At 39.9% G+C, this 21,109-nt stretch overlaps 1 protein-coding gene, 1 long non-coding RNA gene and 1 pseudogene across 2 annotated transcripts in view; all 3 read right to left on the minus strand.

The window, feature by feature from the left end:
• LOC113015028 (neural cell adhesion molecule 2-like) overlaps positions 1-21,109 on the minus strand; it is a 339,210-nt gene that overhangs the window by 45,856 nt on the left and 272,245 nt on the right. The window lies entirely within an intron of this gene.
• LOC113011188 (uncharacterized) lies at positions 25-2,018 on the minus strand. Its single transcript, XR_003270481.1, has 2 exons — positions 1,419-2,018; positions 25-622 (listed from the first exon to the last, which is right to left on the minus strand). It is a non-coding gene; the product is annotated as an uncharacterized LOC113011188 (long non-coding RNA).
• LOC113010571 (zinc finger protein 724-like) lies at positions 18,445-20,896 on the minus strand (annotated as a pseudogene).

Genomic DNA, 21,109 nt, shown 5'->3' on the forward strand with positions numbered 1-21,109 from the left:
TATTCAAAGAAACGGACAATCTAGTGAGTTCTAGTTCTTTTTAATACACTTGACAGTGAAAAATACAGAGTACAGGTGTGCATTTATGGCTTTTTTAATATAAACTGATGAAGAGTTCAGATATCAAAATCAGTTGTTCACTGTACATTATAAATTACACAATATGTTTTGTTTATACTCGCTACGATACAAAAAAAATTTCTAGAAAAAATTATTTGAATTAAGATGTTACACTACTCTACTGTGTTCATTGTATTAAATCTGCTCAGAGTTGACATGTACTGTATATCCAACCAAGAAATGAATATCATTAAAGTGACAGCTGTATAAAACAAATCCTGTTTTATAGCCACTCACTGTTTTGTTAAAAATGAAATTGGTTATGCTGTTTTGAGTCAGTATTAGCTACAAAGCTGTAGAAATTAAAAAAAAAAAAATCCTCCTGACATAGAAACTGATTAAATGTAATAATGTCTTACTACAAGTGATTTTGAAGTATTGGTAGCACAGCAGGGTCTTGTTCATTCAGTGCATCTGGGAGCTGAATCTCAGGAATGGTGATCTCATTTGATGGGCAGCGATTATGTTGTCCTGTCCAGTCCACACCATAATCCTCATCAACCTGAAAGAGCATGCACATGTTTTAAATCTAAACTGAAGAGGTGTTTCCTGCAGCTGTTCCTAGATGGACTTATTGAGTCTGCCAGGGCCTATGTGAGTTGCTTAGGCATTGGCTACCAACTAATTATTCATTCACCCATTCTAGGTCAGGATTGGTTCTCTTCAGGTATAACAAATTTAACTTTGTTTAAAGTATTGCCATCTATACCTGACAGGTGGGATAAAAGAGAATGGCTTGGGAGGCGCACAGCAAATCTCAAAGTTTTCCAATTAATGCTGAAAGAACCAAGGATGTAAATGTATTCTTGTTTTAGCTTTACCGAAGACACCAGAGAAAGTATGATATCTATAATGCTGCTGAAATAGACAAAACCATTTCAATAAACTCGCTATTTAACATCAACCTTGTTATGCGTTATCAGAGAACAATCAACTGCAAACAACAATGAAACATTCAACTATGTACTATTTAAAGCACTAATGACCCTGTTGTCTAACAAGATGTGATAAGTAAGTAGACTGTGGAAAGCTGGTGGGTCTACTCTCTGTGTCAAAGGTTCCTACAGGCTCCACTGACCCCAGTCTCCGAGTTAACACACTAACAGCTAACACTGCTAAACGTGTCTCAACGCCGAGATGGCGCCGATAGCTTTAGCCGTAGCTGCCCCACTTAGTTTAGACAGTAACAAAAAAAAGTAAGCGATAATAATTCATTGTCAAACGTCATAATTAAGGTCAACACCTAAACAATGCTGTGTACAGAATCACACAGGTGCTCAATTACAGCATAAACTTACCTTAGACCATCCTCCGTCATTTTCCTCCTAATTGTGCTCGGAGACACAGAAAATGTATCGGCAATTACCCCGACGGTTATCCCGGACAGCACTAAAGTCCTGAGTGCTGCACCGGGATTTCTAGACGTGGACGGCCAACATTTGAAGACTGTTCTTCCTCGGCGTATTCCAAACGAACACGGTGCTGAATTGATCTTAAACCTTTGACAATGCTGTCATCGATGCGAACATCTTGAAGAGCAATTATCATCCCAAGCATTTCAGAAACATCTAAACGACTCAAAACAGTATCTACAGGTAAATGATCCCTCTCTATCTGATTTGCTTAAATGAGCAGAACTGGCTGAAGTTCACACCAGTCCGCCATCCTCCGTGACTTTTGACCTAGCACGCTGTTGCTAGCTGCAGTAGCCGTCCGCGGAGCCGGTATCCAGGAAAACTAGTCGATGGTAAACGATAAGCCAATAGGTGCAAAGGTCCAGCCCACTTACATTGATTGACAGACAAAGTCATTCTGCTGAAAAGTCGCATTATGAAATAAATAGACCATCGGGAAAAACGGGATTTTGAAATAAAGACTGACTTTGAAAAAAGGTCATTTTGGACTAATAACGGCTGGAAATAAATAAAATGCCTCAGGAATAATCTCTGTTATTGTGAAAAATAATGACCATGAAATAATATTTCACAATAATAAGTAAATGTATATAGCAGAATGCAATATATTTCACAATAATGAGCATTTTTTTCAAAATGTGTTCCATTATTTCACAATATCATTCTCACATTACATATCTGTGTCTTATTTATTCACATAGTTATTTATTTCATCTTGACCTATTTATTTATTTAATTTTGAACACTTTGGAGTTCCATAGTCCTCAAGGGTCAAAGTGTCATGCAACTTTTCCATGCCCTCGAGGACTGGAGTTTGAGACCCCTGCCGTATGGTGTTCATGTTGTTTTCTACCCCACAGTTACAGCATGTCTGACTGCCTGTTCAGCATATGCAAAAATATATGATGAGTGATGACTAAGGCCTTCCATTATGGTGTTTGTCATCACATGTCACAGACATCTGGATGATCATTTGGAATAAATAAAATACAAAAAACGTATTAAAGGATAAAATGCAGTTTCAAAGCAAATCAATTCATTTTCAAAATATAAAATTCAATTTCAATTTAGTGATGATCATTTTCAAACCATAAATTCAATTTCAAATTAGACTAATTCAAATTCAGTTTTCAAAAGCATTTATTCAAGTTACAATTCAGATTCAATCTGAGCAATTCAAATTCAAATTGAACTTATTCAAATTCAGTTTCTGATGTCACAGATTTCTGCCCATATACGCGTACTCAAAGACCGCTAAGGCCGGAAGTGCGAGGCTTGTGAAATGCCGGTCGAGCTCCGTCGCGCTGCCCAGGTTGCCTAGCAACCATGATACTAACCGCTGTAAACGTTTCATACTGCTTTGTTTGAGAGAAATGAAGGAGAACATATTTTGTTCATTTGTTCGTTTGTTTCTACACGAGCTTTGTGTGATTTAATAATTATCTGAGGCTGAGACCACATGACTGTAAAACATGATTGTTGGGCTTCATTTCTGTACTGAACAGTCATTTTAAGATTAGCTAGTAAATAACAATTATGTTGTTCATGAGACTAAAGTCAGTGTAAATATGATATGGCCAATATTATAGTTATTATATTAATCATTATTAGTTATTACAGCAGTGAACTTGAACAATTCACGTGAACAATTCACTTTTATTGTCACATCACATGTGCAGGTACACTGGTACAGCACATGTGAGTGAACTCTGTGTCAAACACTGAGCTTCAGTAAAGATTCAAGTTTCAGTTATTTATATTTCCCATCACCATAAATCTTCACTCAAAGACAAGAATCTTTTCCAGTGTATAAATACGTATAGATGTATCATATGTAAGAGACAAATAATGTTCATTTAATTTGTTGGCATTACTAAATTTGGCTCAATGCTTACATATATGTGCAAAATGAAAATGTACGAGCTGTGATAACTGTTTCTGATAAAATGAAGAGTAGACTGATATATGAAATATTCCTTTATTGGGTGAGAAAATCAGACTATGTCATAACTGCTTTAAGTCATACAGAATAAATATCAGAGCCTTAAACATGCTGACTTCTGCTAAATGGGTCAAACTGGGCAGAAAGTCTACAAACACATAACATCCTTATAGAATATGATGTAACATTATAGAAAACCCACAAAACGCTACGTCCAGATGAACAGATTCAACTTTTGGAGATTTACTTTGCTGGATGATTGAGAATGCATCAAGACGAAATATTGTTTGGTCTGGGTCTAAACAGAGTGCATTGTGTGCATAGCTGGATTGGCCATCGGGCATACCGGGCATTTGCCCGGTGGGCCGCTGGCGATTTTTTGTCTTTATGGGCCGATGGATTTTTTTTATTTTTAGGAAGGGTATAGATAATGAAAGGTGTTGGATTGGCCAATTGGTCATGATCGACTCTGGGCTGGACCAATTACAGCCGAGGAGGCCGGATGCACCCTCCCCCTTGTTTAGCAATCACGTGATTTTCGCGCATTGCATGCCGGGAACTCGTGGCAAAACAATCCAAGTACCGCATCAAATGCAAGCGTTTGCAGCGCCGCAAAATGTTCATTCTCCGGTTCCAATACCTTCTTGTTTTTTCTTTGCCGCACAAAAAAGGAATGTACAAAACAAAAGGAGAACAATGCCGGTCCGTACAAAGACAGACTCGACGAAAAGACAAAGAAAAGATACAAGGAAAAAATCAAAGGAGTGAAAGTGTCAGACCCTTACGAGCACACAGAGGGACAAAAGACATTAGCGTGCTGCCCAACTTTCACCACGCTCAGATTTATAATTACACGGTTCTTGGAGTGAGTGCATACACTCATGAAGTTTAGTAACTTCAGGTCACTGCAACAAGCCCAGGTACAGTTTACCGACGGATGGGTGCAGGACCTTGAAATGCACCGTGTAGAACGAAAGACCATCGTACGAACAAAGGTAAGTTTACCAGTCTCACAAATCGTCGTCATAAATACACATTCATTAACCGTTTATTAATATAACCTTTGAGCTCAACGGTAATTAATTAGTAGTGGAAATAATCTCTGGTAGCATTACAGAAATGTAGCAGTGACAATAATATTGTATGCTGTAATCGTACTGGACAATTAGTGATACAAAACAACTGTTTTCTCCTGTGAATAAAAGTATATGTTTTTGTCAATGTACCATAATAACAGAAGCGAAACGTAATATTGTGTCAGGAAAATTCACTATTTATGCACAATAAACAAAGGAGCATAGCGCCACAATTTCTGTTCAGCTCCAGACTTGCTTGTAACCTATATCACCAGTTATGTTAAGAAAAATGACGCATTAACTACAACAAAACTCTGACCTTTGTGGGAATGCTTGGAGCAGACTAACATGTGAGCTGGAGTGTTCTGGGACGTTATATTTGGTATATCCAGACCATCCGTCGGCTCTTACTTCGGAAACATGGCTTAAAAATGTCTCTTCAACGATGTAATCCGATAAAAAAAACGATCTCTCTACCCGTCGGCTTCCCGTGGCTGTCATGCGACCGACTATTGAAGTTAATAATACAACAGCTTCTTGCCATTTTTTGGGTTTCTTTTTATTGCTGTGTAACTGAGTTCAATTGAAAGCCTGCGTGCGCTAGTACCTCTTGCCACAAGTTCCCAGAATCCTTTGCGGTTTAACCCTGAATGACGTCAAATTTTCAATCTTTATCCTGGTAGGCCGGTCTATAGTCAAAATGCCCGGGCCAATTTTTTGTCCCAGTCCAGCCTTGATTGTGTGTGACGTCTTCTTTTGCGCATGCGGGCCGCTTTGAGGGTTCACACTAGAGTGCGTTTGCTGTCGCATTTTATTTATAGTGTGAACAAGCAGACAAAAAAATCAGATTTGATCAAAAAATCGGAATTAAGCATTAAGACCTGCAGTGTGAACGTAGCCTAATTATTTTCTCCCCTCTCTCTGTGGGCGCTGAGTCCAGTGTCAGCTTCAGAAATATTCCCCTCTGAAACCCCTTGGTGTGAGGAACTTGTTTAAAATAAAACTGCTCTTCTCTCTGGGCTGAACCTTGACAGTTTTAGACAGCTTAATTTAACCGCAGCTATTTTATCTCTCACATGAAACTTTGAAATCACTTCTCAACCAAACAGATCATGCAAAAACAAGAACAGAGAGAGGAAAAAAAATGGTTTCAGACAAACACACACACACACACACATGCGCACGCAGCAAAAATCATTACAGGACCAGTTGGAGTAGAAAGCTGAGAGACACATACTTACTAATCACACAGAACTGCTGAGGACCCAGTTCGCTCACAGATTTCAAAAGCCTTAGTGATTATTATCCAGCATTAGTATCTGAACCTGGAATCATTTCTATGGAAACTGAATTTTATGTAAACGTTAAATTTAATCTGATGCAATCAGGTTTAAACTCACGTTCTGTTATTCACTGAAAATACAGACATTTAGAACAAACTAAGACCATCTGTGGTAGAGGAAATGTCTGCTGTGACTGCATCACTCTGCTCAGCTTTGTTGTTATTCAGCCTCTGCATGTTTACCTCTGCAGGTGAGTTTTACCTGTCAGGAGATAAATGCCATTTCAATGATAGATAAAGACAAAGAAATTGAGTAGGATTATTTCATATTCATTCTGTTGGTCTGTGTGTGTGCAGGCAACATGAGCCTGCACACATTAATTTTGTGATAAGTTTATTGAAAATTCTCTGTGTGTAAGTGCAGTTTAGTGCTGTCTGATCATCACTCTGATTGACTACTGTAGAAGTGAACAGTGTTACTTTGACCTTTAACCTCGCTGCGCTGTGTTGTTTCCTCTTTTTCAGATCACAAAATCATCACAGCTGAGTCTGGACAGGACGTCACTCTGACATGTCAAGCTCAAGCTCACATCGTCATAGTTGTAGAGTGGAGCAGAACTGACCTGGAAGATGAAGAACTTGTCCTTTTATATCAGCATGGATGACTTGTTCCAGATTACCAGCATCCATATTTTGAGAACCAGGTGGATCTGAAGGACAGACAGATAGCTGATGGAGACGTGTCTTTGATTTTGAAGTGAAGAATGTGAGACAAGATGATGCTGGAACATACGAGTGTCATGTCATCAAGAGAGCTGGAAAACCTTTGAAGCTCATCAATCTGAAAGTTGGTTCTCCAAGTGAGTGAGGAGTGTTCAGTGTGTTTGAGATCTTCGGCTCTTTTAGCTGCGCTGCCTTATTGCTCCTAAATAGCTCTGTTTTCACAATCACTGAGATCCTTCTATTTTAGCCTAGCTGTGAATGATCTGTATTGGTAGTGTCCCGATTCGAAATATTGAGGCAAGGAACAAACCAACACTGGCCCAGAAGAGTTCAGTCAAATGATGATTTATTGAGTACACGTGTGGGAAGATGTACAATGCAACTCATCAGCATAGATCTTCTCCAAACAACTCAATTCAACTCAATTGTAAGCGTGAATGCTGTTTTAACCTTCCATTGCTCCAAATCACCTTACACAATAGATTGCGAAGACATCGCGCTTCACAAAGCTTGAAACCTTCAATAGACTGAGAATCAACTCTTATGAGCACAACTACTGATGTGACGTTCTGTATCGAGACTTCGAAGCTTGTGTCGAGTAATGGAGGGGGCGTTTCTACGATGCGCGTATCGAGGCTTGCTTCATTTATGGGAGGAGCTGAAAATGATGACGTCCAAAGCCTCGCTGCCCGGCTGTACCACGTGACTGGTTCATGAAGTGGTTCGAACTTTGCCGCGAGATATGACAGCGATATAAACCCCTCAGACTTCATTCAAAATGTAGGTGTTTGATGGAGAGTTGCGGTTAGTGAGAGTTTGGAGACAGTTTGGAGGTTTATGAGAGTGAGGAGAGAAAGTCTGGAGAGAATGGAGCCAGCTAAGAAGAGGAGGATGTCCTCCCCTGTGTGGGAACATTTTGATCTTATTCCTCCCAACAAGGTATGTAAATTTCTACAGAAGATGTATTTTCATAATACTGATGGTCCAATACAATTTATGTTAAGCGGCTTTACTTTTGTACAAAGTGAAGTGTTTGCTATGTGCCAGGGAGCTGGGATATAACAACAACACCTCATCCATGCTTAGGCACTACAGAGCTTTGCATGAGAATAAGGGGAACACCGATTGTGGAGCAAGACCAGGTGAGCCATCAAATGCCATGATAATATAGCATGCTGTAATGTTACTAAATGATATAACAATATTATACAGCTATTATAAGTTACGTGTGTGATATTTATATTTGTGCTTTGTCTTTATTGTCTTTCCTCAGGAGAACAATCTCAAATAGATGAAGACCTGGTCAGCATGGTGATTGAGGACTCCCAGCCATTTAGCATTGTGGAGGACAAAGGATTCAAAAGATTTGTTGAATCATTAAATCCTAGCTATGTTCTCCCCACTAAAGGTTATAAAAGCAGTGAAAATTTAGTTTTTACTGAATAAAATGTGAACAGGCAGGACTGAGGCTCAAAGCCTCAGTGTGTAGCTCTCCATACCTCAACGTTACAAAAGCACAACTACTGTCCACACCCCAACCACACCTCACCTCACAGTAAATGATCATTTCCATTTTCAGCATTTCCAAAAAATCATTTTCCATACTGCCAGTATAAATATACAGTGTACTGCCATCACTACAATATAGATGTTTTACACACTCCTTTTGTTGTTGAGATTTACAGGCTGTGTGCAAAAGGCCACACTCTTCAAATTCGTGCCAACTAATATTTTTATGTCCAGTAGATGTCCTACTAGAGCAAATGAAGCTTTAAGAAGCTTTGCGCTGGGATGAACCAATTGGATGAAACGCTTCAGTGCTTCATGAAGCTTCATCTGCCCATCACTAAGCACAATATGCAAATGTGTGTATACAATGATTATGGCTGCACATGCAATAAAAATGTTAATCTGATGCCAGTAGCTGTGATAAACAGTTTAATGCAATTTAATGATAAAGTTATATTATTAATGCAGTAAAATAATTCCTTTATTCCCACTGTTAGCAGTGTTTGATTTAGTGTTTTCATAAAAGCCTATTTCTTGTGTGTATATTAGTGCTCAGAAGAACAGACATGTGGTTTAAAGCCTAGACAAAAAAAATCCTCCTCATCAGCACTTTTTTGTTTGTCAGGGGACATTTGTTTTGTAATAATTGTTGTTCTTTTCATATGACTTGCAGCAGGCCATAGTTTATTTAACACAGTGGATGGTGCAGCAGAGATACCTGACTCAAAACGGGACACTGTTTCAGGGCCAGTGAATGTCACCTCTCCTCCAGCTACAGGTAGATATGAGCAGCACTTAGATGAATTTTTTGATTTTGCTCTGCCAAATATTAACATTTTAGAAATTCAATTTCCTGATCCATTTTTGATCTTTTCTATCACTTTTCCCAATGTACCTGCAATTAATTCCAGATCCTTGTCTCTGTTGAAATCTCCCAATTCTTTGAATCTTTGGGCTGAAGGAAGGACAGTACTCGGTGTATAAATGCTCAATCAACAATCATTTATTTCCATACAATTCAATACTTATGAGCATTAGAACCATCATGATGGGGAGACCTGCCTGCAGAGGGTCACAGCAAGTCTCAAAATGGTGACGGGTTACTCAGCTTTTTATACCCTCTAGTGGCCCCCACCTAGTCGTAAGAGCCTAAACATTACATTCTTTCTCTCTTACGGCGCCTAACTTATGACCTCGGCTCCCTGTCTTTCTCTTCTGAAAGGTGGGGGTATGGAATGTGGTCTGTTTCTTCTATTATCTGCACAAGGTCCTCTGCACACAACATTCTCTTCATGATTCAGCAGTATGAAATGTCAAGAAACAGTGTAACACATTCAACAGTGTCGAGTAATACAGGTCAATCCAATAGATCTAATGATTTTCACACTCTTTTAAGTCAGAAGTATAATGCAAACTAATACTACATACTGATCACACACTCTATATTAAAGGGTATAATATGATCTACAGCAGTATCATACTTCAACTACTTTGATTACATATATAAGGTAACATATGATAACAGAATAATATCACAATTCCCCCTTTGATCTCTTTTCTTCAAAGAGATCACTTACAACATACACTCTAGTGTTGCAAGGTCCAGTTCTTCTTGGTCCTGAGGCCCTCTGTCCCCCTTTAACGGGTGAACCATATGTGGGATGACCTCTGTGTTCACGCAGTTCAGATGCGAGAAAAGTTAGATTTACAACCATAACAGCAGTTACAGATGACTCTCCCATCACTCCCCAATTCTCCCACAGCTTTATTTTGATGCTCCAGTTTTCCACCCCCATTTTGATGCCACCTTATACCTTTCAAATGTACTTAGACTAGAACCTCTGTCTAAGGAGCTTTTAACCTTTATTTTTATTGCTGCAGCTACCAGTGTCTTCCAGTTGGGTGATTCTCAGCTTCTTTCTTCGACCGGGGTTAGACCACCCTTTAGTCGTTGCACAGTTCTGGGGATTATTCTGCCCCGATTTCAAACAAAGATCTGTGTGTTTTGGGGTCACCGCCGTGTCCCCCTTTTTCGCCAAGAGCCTCTCGAACCTTGTTGGTCTGGTGTTCCTGGTTTTCGCCAACCCCTTCATGGTTATTGCTGTGTTTATGGGATCCATCTTCTCAAGGAGCCCAACCGTCATGACACTTGACCCCAGTTGCTGTCTTGGCAGTCCCTACATCTGTCTCTGCTGTGAAGGGTCCCCATATCTCTGTGTCCCCGTCTGGTGTCTGTTCCTTCCTCTGCAAGAGACAGAAAACCAAAACACCTCTCTCCCTAGCCTTGATAATCTAATATTGTTATCCATTGTTCTTCTAATGATTCAAATTTGGTTTAAAATATTATGTTCAGGACTTATTCTAATCATAATCTATGTGTGTGTAAAAGAAATCAAAAATTAATGAACCATCTCTAAGTCTAACACATTATAAGCTTAAGTTTTACCATAGCTAAATTATTAAACACAAAAATAAACTCATAGAAATTTTCATATCACCATTGTTAGATGTTCAAACTCAACTTCCACTTCCCCCTTTTTTGACACACTCCCATGTGTCAATTCACAGGAGCTAGAAACTTAAAAGAAAAGGTTAGTGACATCATATCTCAAAAAAGCATCAGAAATTCTCCTCTTCAGTCTCTCTTATCGTCCTGCTCCTGCAAAAACAAAACAAAACAAAGCGAAGCATCCACCCTTCTCTAGGTGAATTGTTTGCTGGCATTTACTAATCCTAAAGTTGGTGCAGTCTTTGTCTCAGTATCAAGTCAGTCAAAACTTTTAGTCCGTCCATCACAGTCCAATCACATGCATTCATTCACACACATTCATACCAGATGTTGCTGATAATGGAGTCTCCCGCGTGACCTATTCGAGAATCCATCCCCAGCAAGATGACGTCATCATTTTAAAAGGAAACCAATTCCTTGTTGTTGTTTTTTTTTGGACCGGATTGACTCGCTGCAATCCTTTTAGACTCAGGACTTCTCATGTGATCAGTGTCCCCTATAAGTGAATTTCTCCCAAGGCAATTACAATCATGGAGAAGCACACTTTGCAACTGTATACAGTAATAATATTTTATAGCGCTTTAAATCTCAATCTTTCAGGACTGGTTTAAAGAGCTGATTGTTAAATCATGAAATATCACCACCGGTGGATCACACCTCTCAGATGTTTTTTCCTCAGTGCACTGTAACAAAAACGAAAACAGACGTAACCAACAAAACACTAATAACAATAACACAAACTAGGGCCCGTTGCAGACATGTCCAAGCATAAAACTATCGCTCTCTCGCTTACGAGAAAGAACACAAGCCAAAGCTCACTGATAAAATCAAGCTAGCGCTAAACAAAACCAAACAATCAACCAGAAATTCACAGGAACGTTTTGCTTCCTGCCGGGACAATATTGTGTGGGAATGAGAACCTCAGGTGCCGTAACACCTTTTGTTCCTCCTTGAATTAAATCTCAATCACAGAAAATGCCGTACTCCGACCTAAAACTTACCCTTTTAATTCATCATTTTCCACTCTGTGCCACTGTTCCTCATCAGGGCTGTGTGAAGCACAGCAAAGAATTCAGTCAAGGCCTTGAGCCATAAACAGACATCACGCACAGACATTGTTTTCATAACCAAACCGTTTTAGACCTTATTCCTTAACTCTACATAAATGCCCTCTAGGTGACCTATAACACATTCTAAGTAATCAATGGTAATCAATGGCTCCTCATAAAAATTAAGTATTGGGATGTTTGTGTGCAGCATTTTGCATACAGTGGGGCAAAAAAGTATTTAGTCAGCCACCGATTGTGCAAGTTCCCCCACCTCAAATGATGACAGAGGTCAGTAATTTGCACCAGAGGTACACTTCAACTGTGAGAGACAGAATGTGAAAAAAAAATCCATGAATTCACATGGTAGGATTTGTAAAGAATTTATTCGTAAATCAGGGTGGAAAATAAGTATTTGGTCAATAACAAAAATACAACTCAATACTTTGTAACATAACCTTTGTTGGCAATAACAGAGGTCAAACGTTTACTATAGGTCTTTACCAGGTTTGCACACACAGTAGCTGGTATTTTGGCCCATTCCTCCATGCAGATCTTCTCGAGAGCAGTGATGTTTTGGGGCTGTCGCCGAGCAACACGGACTTTCAACTCCCGCCACAGATTTTCTATGGGGTTGAGGTCTGGAGACTGGCTAGGCCACTCCAGGACTTTCAAATGCTTCTTACGGAGCCACTCCTTTGTTGCCCGGGCGGTGTGTTTTGGATGTTTTGGATGTGGTGTCTCACTTTCATCTTTTCTGGCACACATTAATTCTTGAAAGAGTTCTGTACTATTTTTCTCTCTCAGGTGGGCATGGAGAAACCCCTTCAGTTCAAGTGCAGTCAAATCGTCTTTATTGATTAACATATCTTTAAAAGTTCCAGGCCTTAATATCCTGAGCGCTCCACGAACTATCTCTGCATCAGGGAAGCCTTCTCTGCGTCGACCTCTTGCTGACCCAGGCCCGCTGGACCCACCGTCTTAGCAACCATGGATCAGTCTCGGCTCCAACTTTCAGCTCGCATCAGCTCCCGTCCTGGTCCCAGATGTCATTTTTAGTAAGTAAGGAAGACAGCATGTGTCTCTGTATTCCTCCAGATTGTGTCTGAGTCTGATTTATTTCACACAAACAAATGCTATATAAACACTACCATGAGCTTTCAATATATAATTCAGCAGGTTCCTCATTCACATCAATTACATTTACTTATATCCTCAGTGAAATATACTCTCTTTACTGGTTCATTTTCTCTAATTAACATCTTCTTTCATAACAGTTACTTTCCTTACTCATATCAATAAACACATCACATTGTCTTCTACAGTGTCTTACTGTCAGTTTTGGCCGGCGGTCATAGGTTCTGTCCAATAATATGACGCAAGACTGGAGTAAAAGACATCCATGGATTGGCACTTTATTAATGAAGGAACATGATAGGAGCACAAGAACACTAACCATAACTAAACAAAATGGCTTCCTTTTGGGGTGGCTGTAGCTCAGGTGGCAGAACAGGTCAGCCACTAATCAGAAGGTCGGTGGTTCGATCCCAGGCTGCCTCCTGGCTGCATGCCAAATATCCTTGGGCAAGATACTAACCCCATGTTTGCCTACTGGTGGTGGTCAGAGGGCCCGGTGGCGCCAGTGTCCGGCAGCCTCGCCTCTGTCAGTGCGCCCCAGGGCAGCTGTGGCTACAATGTAGCTTGCCATTGCCTGTGTGTGTGAATGGGTGAATGACTGACTGTAGTGTAAAGCACTTTGGGGTCCTATGGACTAGAAAAGCGCTATACAAATGCAGGCCATTTACCACTTTTATACTCTTCCGGAATAGCCCAAGTATGGGGGTTAACTAATCAAAATGAAAACATAACCCTCCACACACACAAACATGCAATAACATTAAAGCACATCACAAACATATACATATTTCCAACACGTACTATAAACAAACCAATAACATAAGCTTCACCCATTACTATATAAATTAAAACCCTCTTTATCCATACTCCCTAACCTGACACACTGGTCTGCTCCAACAGCCCTTAAACAGGTGATTAAGCTGCTTTCACTCTTATGCTCCACATCCTGCAAGAAGCAACCAGGACAGGTGAGTACCTTATTTAGGTTACTCACAAATGATTAACTGTAAACAGCTTTAACCTTGGCTCTTCTGTGACACAGGTAGGATGGCCAGTCCCACTGTCTCTTCACCTTTACAAGCTGTCATTTTAGTTGTATGTCACATAAACCCAATAAAAGACTCCATAAGAACTAAAGTGTTTTTTCTTTATTACACTATTTTAAATTCCCAATCCAACAATTAATCATTAACAATACCAACCAGATAATGGAACCCCTGGTCTCCATTAAAAACAGCAAAACAGTAAATATGTGACTAGGGATGGATACCGGCATGGCACCGGTTCTGACATAAACGGTAGTAACCAGACCGAAAAGCAGCGCACATTTCGGTGCTTTTTTTTCCTGAGCTGTGATACACTTTAGATTCTAGCCAATCATTTTACGTTTCTGAGGATAGTAGGCGGGCCCAGGTACGTACATTCTTTTAGATCAGAGCTACAGATTAAAAATGCCCAAGGCGAAGCGGTCAAAAGTCTGGCTGTACTTCACAGCAAAAGATGCAAACTCAGCGGAAGTGTGACGAATTGGTACGAACCATACAGAGTGGAGAAGGCCGTTTTTGTCTTTGGACTCTGCAGACAAGGGAATCTGCCAGTAAGCGTTGGTTAAATCCAGCATCATAAAATAAGACAAGCAGTGCTTAACCAGTCCAGGTCAACTCAGGCATTGGACAAGCATCAAACCATGAGACCTTGTTCACTTTCTGATAATCATCACCAATGTTCCCTCTAAACTGCGCGTGTGCTCAATTGCGCACTGCTGGCACGGTCTCTGTGCAGAAAAAATCCGTGTTGCACATAAAATAAAATTCTAACCGGAATTGAAATGAAAGTAAATACGTTAACAATTCTGTTTTGCAGTGTTAGTCAGTAAGTGACTGGCTGCTCCAGTATGGGATTAGAACAATGGCACCTCATCCCATAGTCCAGCCAATCACGTGATTCAAATTTGTATATGCGCAGCTAATCAACGTCGTTGACAGGCTATGACAGCGTCCTTATGTGCCGACACCGGTGTTTTAGCTAGCAAAGTGGCGTGGCTAATGTAGAGTGAAGCCACGTTAATGACAACGTGTACAACCATTGGAGATGTGAGCAGGACAGATGGAACAAGTGACGTAAAAAGAGTGGACTTTATACCAGTTTTCAAATTGTGTTGATAGGCCACATAAAAAACAGAGTTGTGATTAAAAAAAAATCCAGTGTTTGGTTTTCTTCCAGAATATTGTTGTTTATATTTACTGGGGGAAGAAATGGTAAAAACGGCATTTTATAAAGAAAACGTTATAAAGCACTCTCCGCCTGTGAGCAAAGACAAAACCAAAACACCCCACCCTTTCCCATTGGTCAAAAAATGTACCATGCCGACCAATCAAAACATGGCATTTGGTTGTTAAGAAACGGAAGTTGTTAAGAAGAGGAAAATTTAGGAGTGACGGCAGTGTTTTGAGATGTGAGATTTGCAACGTTTAGCGCAAATCTTGTATAGTTAGTGTGTAGTGTAGTCAATAGTTTTGTTGTGTGTGTCAGAACAATGAGGCGGCTGCTAAATGTTACAGGAGTGATACATCTCCTGTTGTCAGGCCTGCAGGTATCAGGCTTTTGATGTTCTCCTTTATCTCATAGTGGACAGAAATTATTTTTTGGAGAGGCACAAATAATTTGTGTGGCATCAGATTTGATGCAGAACACCTGATTGTTCTGTAAATATTTTATGTTTGTTTAACAAAAAATCCCTTAGCAGCATTTTTAGATAAACAGCTGCAAAATCTTTGTTGTTTGCAATACTCAGAAACTTTTTGAAGAAGTAACTATATAATTAATTGCCCAGCATTGGTCTTTATATATTGTATTTTGCAGAGAGAGTTACAAAGTTTCAAAGTGGTGCTCCATGAGAGTCCTGTAGACGAGCAGCAGCACAATCCTGCATTGCAACTGCAAACCGCCAACAGCATGTTTTTAAGAAAAATCAAACAAATTTTCCTTCAAGATCATTTTAGAGTTTTTAATTAGCTGCAGGATCCTTCTTCAGTGTGAGTGGAGAACAGCCAAGTCGCCTCCTGTGATAAACCTCCACATGTACCACTGAAAACAGTTAAATTAGTTTGAATCGGAAATAATGGGTCAAACTACTTGTTCTGAGACCATTTCTTTATTTTTCACACCAAACTGTTTAATAAGATAATAAGATAAACTCTACACAGACTTCATCAAATATAACTAACACTTTAACATTATCAGGATTTCATAATACAAACTTCAAATCAACAAGAAAACAGCTGCAGAACATGTGGATCAAAATTCATTAAAAAAACAACATGTGGACTTCAAGGACTAAATACATTAAAGTGAAAGGAGGAGCAAAAAATAGAGGTTTAACAGAATTTGAATTAAGTAAAAGTAGTCACCTGTGATCTTTAAAATGGTTCTGATGTGTGCTGCTGTTTTTAACTTTCAACATTTCTTTGCTGCCACTGTGAATAAGATTGTGTTCTTTGCCTAATTGAATAAAGGTTACACTGACTCACTGCTCCATCTTCTGGTACAAACTGGCATTACATGGAAGTACAGCCCAAAACCAGTTCAGCTTGAGTTTCTTTTTTTCTGGACATAAAGTCACAGCAGGTGTTGTTTCAAAGCTGGTGGACAGATTTAGTTCATTTTTGGAGGTTTTAAGAGCAACTGCTGTGAAAACATTTGTAGTTTTGGGAGAAAATGATTTAAGAGAAGATTTTACCTCAGCAAAAGATTAAATATGAATGAAGAATTGAAATTTAACAGAGGTAACACATTAAATGAATACATTAAAAAAAAGTTAATTTTGGAAACACTAAGAAAGTTCAAATGAAAGAAATTGAAATATATATCAATATCTGCAATTCTGATACATTATTAGTTTGGTAAAAAAGACATTCCTATAACTTTAATAATACAGTAACAAGTACAACTACTAAACACTACTGTGTCCTAAGGGAACAAAGATCAAAATATAACAAGGAAAACATTTTAGAGAATTAAAATCCCTCAAAGGAAAAAAAATAAACTTGATATGCATATCTATACATGCAGCTTCCTAAATGTAACATTCAGGATTATTCACTGCAGCTCCAGAAATCAGAGCTACCTCATCAGATCCAAGTGTGGCATCAGCTGACACTCTTTACAGGAGATTCCATCTGAACTCTGTGGAGCCTGATCTCAAGGTTTTTAAGTCTGAGCCTGAAACCAGAAGAGGATCTTTCTCTCTCTTCAGATTCATTGTGATCCAGTGATTTCAGTCCTGCATGATCAGGCTGATGTTTGCACAGAGCAGATAATGAAGTGAATGTTTTTGCACATAGGTAACAGTGAAACAGTTTATTTACAGCGTGGGATCGTTTGTGTTCGGAGTATGAACTGAGATTCCTGAAGCTCTTGTCACACTGGTCACAGCTGAAGTTCACTTCCATGTGTGTATGTTCATGTTTGTTACGATGACCTGATTGTGAGAAGCTTTTGTCACAGTGTCTGCACTTGTATGGTGTCCCTCCTGCAGTGGTGAAGGATGACCCACACTGGTCACAGATGTGCTTTTTGACCACACTGTGGAAGAGGTCATGTATTTTTAATGTAGTCAAAGGAGCTTGCAAAGAAAAGCGTCTGGACTTCTTTAAGTTGCTTGAAGACGTTTCACCTCTCATCTGAGAAGCTTCTTCAGTTCTAAGGTCAAATGGTGGAGAGTCCCAGATAAAAACCTAGTGGGAGTGACCCCCACAGAGGGACAAAAGATCCCCTGATGATCCTCTAATCACCTGAGCCAAGGTGTGAAATTGGGTGTGGGACCCAATCAGCCAGAGTTTCGGGTGTGTTCATTGTTAGTCTTGTCCTGCTACACAGGACAAGACTCAGCAGTCCATCTGCATCTTAAGGATAAAGGACACTCTTTCAAGGATGCCAATGTTCACATTTTGGACAGAGAGGACAGATGGTTTGAAAGAGGAGTGAAAGAAGCCATCTACGTCCACTGTGAGCGACCATCTTTGAACAGAGGCGGGGGTTTACGACACCAACTCTCTGCCATCTATAATCCAGTTTTGAGATCCCTTCCCAGACGCCTTAACGCCCACTCACATCCTGGGCCATCTGACCTCAGGAATTCGCATGACAAGGTGGGGCCAGGTTTCACAATAAACACACCCGAAACTCTGGCTGATTGGGTCCCACACCCAATTTCACACCTTGGCTCAGGTGATTAGAGGATCATCAGGGGATCCTTTTGTCCCTCTGTGGGGGTCACTCCCACTAGGTTTTTATCTGGGACTCTCCACCATTTGACCTTAGAACTGAAGAAGCTTCTCGGATGAGAGGTGAAACGTCTTCAAGCAACTTAAAGAAGTCCAGACGCTTTTCTTTGCAAGCTCCTTTGACTACGATGACCTGGATGACTGAGAACCTTCACAGACATATTTTTAATGTACTTGGTGTGTGGAAGCCCCTCCCACATTCTTTGCAGTAGTTCATTTTGTCTCCAGTGTGGCTACGTTGATGTGGTTTTAGGTCCCGTTCGTGATTGGAGGTTTTTCCACAAAAGTTAAAGAGAAACGCTTTCCCACCACCACAGTGACGACAGGGTTGAGAAATGGATCAGTGTGCTTCTCTCCACTTCTAAACAAAGACATTGTATGTCAGGGAATTCCTTCAACGTTTTTATCCTGAACGTCGCCTGAAATAAAAAGCATCTCTGCCAACGTCCAATTAAATTTTACTGTTTACACTATAAAACTCAGGTTACTTCTTCATTTTTCCAAACAGTTCATTCAGTATAACTCCATAAGTTTACTGATCAGACTTTTTCCAAACAATCAGGTTAAAATTACAAGATAAAACATAAATACATCCTCACAGTAACTGCACTTCTAGAGTTACTTTCTGGTGTGGATCTGTTGGTGCTTTTTCAGCTGATGTGGAGCTTTAAAAGTCTTCTCACACAGGTCACATTTATAAGGTCTCTCCTCAGTGTGTTGTTGTAACTGTGCATCTGTTGTAAACAGTTTCCCACACTGGTCACAGCAGGAAACATCAATTCCAGTGTGAATCCGTAGGTGAATATTTCGGTACTGTTTGTCACTGAAACTTTTTCCACAAAAGTCGCACCTCTACGCCTTAATTCCAGAGTGGGTAACTAGATGCCTCTGTAAGTCGCTATTTAGAGCAAAAGCCTTACCACACAACTCACAGTTGTGTGCTTTAAATCAACTGTGGATGAGTTGGTGTTTTTTTAAGCTTCCAGCCTGGGTAAAATACTTTCCACACAACTCACAGTTGTAAGGTTTAAATCCACTGTGGATGAGTTGGTGTCTTTTTAAGTTTCCACCGTCGGTAAAAGACTTTCCACACAAGTCACAGCTGTACGCTTTAACTCCACTGTGGATGAGTTGGTGTGTTTTTAAGTTTCCACCCCCGGTAAAAGACTTTCCACACAAGTCACAGCTGTAAGGTTTAAATCCACTGTGGATGAGTTGGTGTGTTTTTAAGTTTACAGCCTGGGTAAAAGACTTTCCACACAAGTCACAGCTGTAAGGTTTAAATCCACTGTGGATGAGTTGGTGTGTTTTTAAGTTTCCACCCCCGGTAAAAGACTTTCCACACAAGTCACAGCTGTACGGTTTAACTCCACTGTGGATGAGTTGGTGTCTTTTTAAGCTTACAGCCTGGGTAAAAGACTTTCCACAGAAGTCACAGCTGTAAGGTTTAAATCCACTGTGGATGAGTTGGTGTTTTTTCAAGTGTCCAGCCAGGGTAAAAGACTTTCCACACAAGTCACAGCTGTAAGGTTTAACTCCACTGTGGATGACTTGGTGTCTTTTTAAGTCTCCAGCCTGGGTAAAAGACTTTCCACAGAAGTCACAGCTGTAAGGTTTAACTCCACTGTGGATGACTTGGTGTCTTTTTAAGTTTCCACCCCCGGTAAAAGACTTTCCACACAAGTCACAGCTGTATGGTTTAAATCCACTGTGGATGAGTTGGTGTTTTTTTAAGTGTCCAGCCCGGGTAAAAGACTTTCCACACAAGTCACAGCTGTACGCTTTAACTTCACTGTGGATGAGTTGGTGTCTTTTTAAATCTCCAGCCCGGGTAAAAGACTTTCCACACTCATCACAGCTGTAGGTTTTCTCTCCCTTTCTTCTGTGTGGTTTGTCAGCCTCCTGAGAGCGCTGACTTTTCGCTCCATGTTGGTCCTGCAGTGACAGAGATACAAACAGAGGCAGTGAGTGAAATGCAGTCGTGGAACAAACTGAAACTCCCTCCATTGGTTGAATCAAACATGTCAACAAACACATTGTTGGTGTGTTTCCACCACCTTCTGGTGGCAGTATCACATTACAATGATATGCTACAATGAGAGTTGTAATGAAAATGACATTATTGAAGAAATATTGATCAGCAGAGAAAATCTTTCACGCATAAGAAATTTCAAGTTCAACTGATGATATTGTTGTTTCAATGTATGCTTATAAAATATGATCTTTGTATTTTCTTGTAACTTCTGTTACAAGAAATTAGAACTCTGAACAATATTTAAACTCCATTCAGAGTTACATACCATAAAATAATACTTTATGATTAACATAACAGTTTGATTGCTCTAATTACCTGTATTTACCTTGTGACATATTACAGGGCAAATTACATTCTGGGTACAGTTACATCACATAACATCAACTGTGAACACCTTATGTTACAGTGGCGTTTAAGTTCATGGGAATTATGAGTATCTACTCCCAAATTCCCATCCGGGCTACATTATTATCGGTTCATGGTATCGCTTAACTTTTACGAGTATGAGTACACACACATTTTACAGTATCGGCCCCGATACCAGTATCGGTGCATCCCTAATTGTAACTGTGATATTTTTCTCACCTTTTGTGTTGAAGTCATTGATTGTTTCCTCTGTAGTGGCTGAGCTGAGTCCAAATGGATGAAATTGTTCCTCCGTTGCACCACCAGACTCTTCTCCTCCTGTTAATCACCTGGGGGACACACACACAGCAGGATTTGTAAAAAGAGTTTTGATAAACACAATGCTGGACAGCAATGCTGTCATGTACACAAATACAGTGGGGCAAAAAAGTATTTAGTCAGCCACCGATTGTGCAAGTTCCCCCACCTAAAATGATGACAGAGGTCAGTAATTTGCACCAGAGGTACACTTCAACTGTGAGAGACAGAATGTGAAAAAAAAATCCATGAATTCACATGGTAGGATTTGTAAAGAATTTATTCGTAAATCAGAGTGGAAAATAAGTATTTGGTCACCTCAAACAAGGAAAATCTCTGGCTCTCACAGACCTGTAACGTCTTCTGT

Source organism: Astatotilapia calliptera, chromosome 3 (assembly GCF_900246225.1).
Source record: "Astatotilapia calliptera chromosome 3, fAstCal1.2, whole genome shotgun sequence".
Lineage (NCBI taxonomy): Eukaryota > Metazoa > Chordata > Actinopteri > Cichliformes > Cichlidae > Astatotilapia > Astatotilapia calliptera.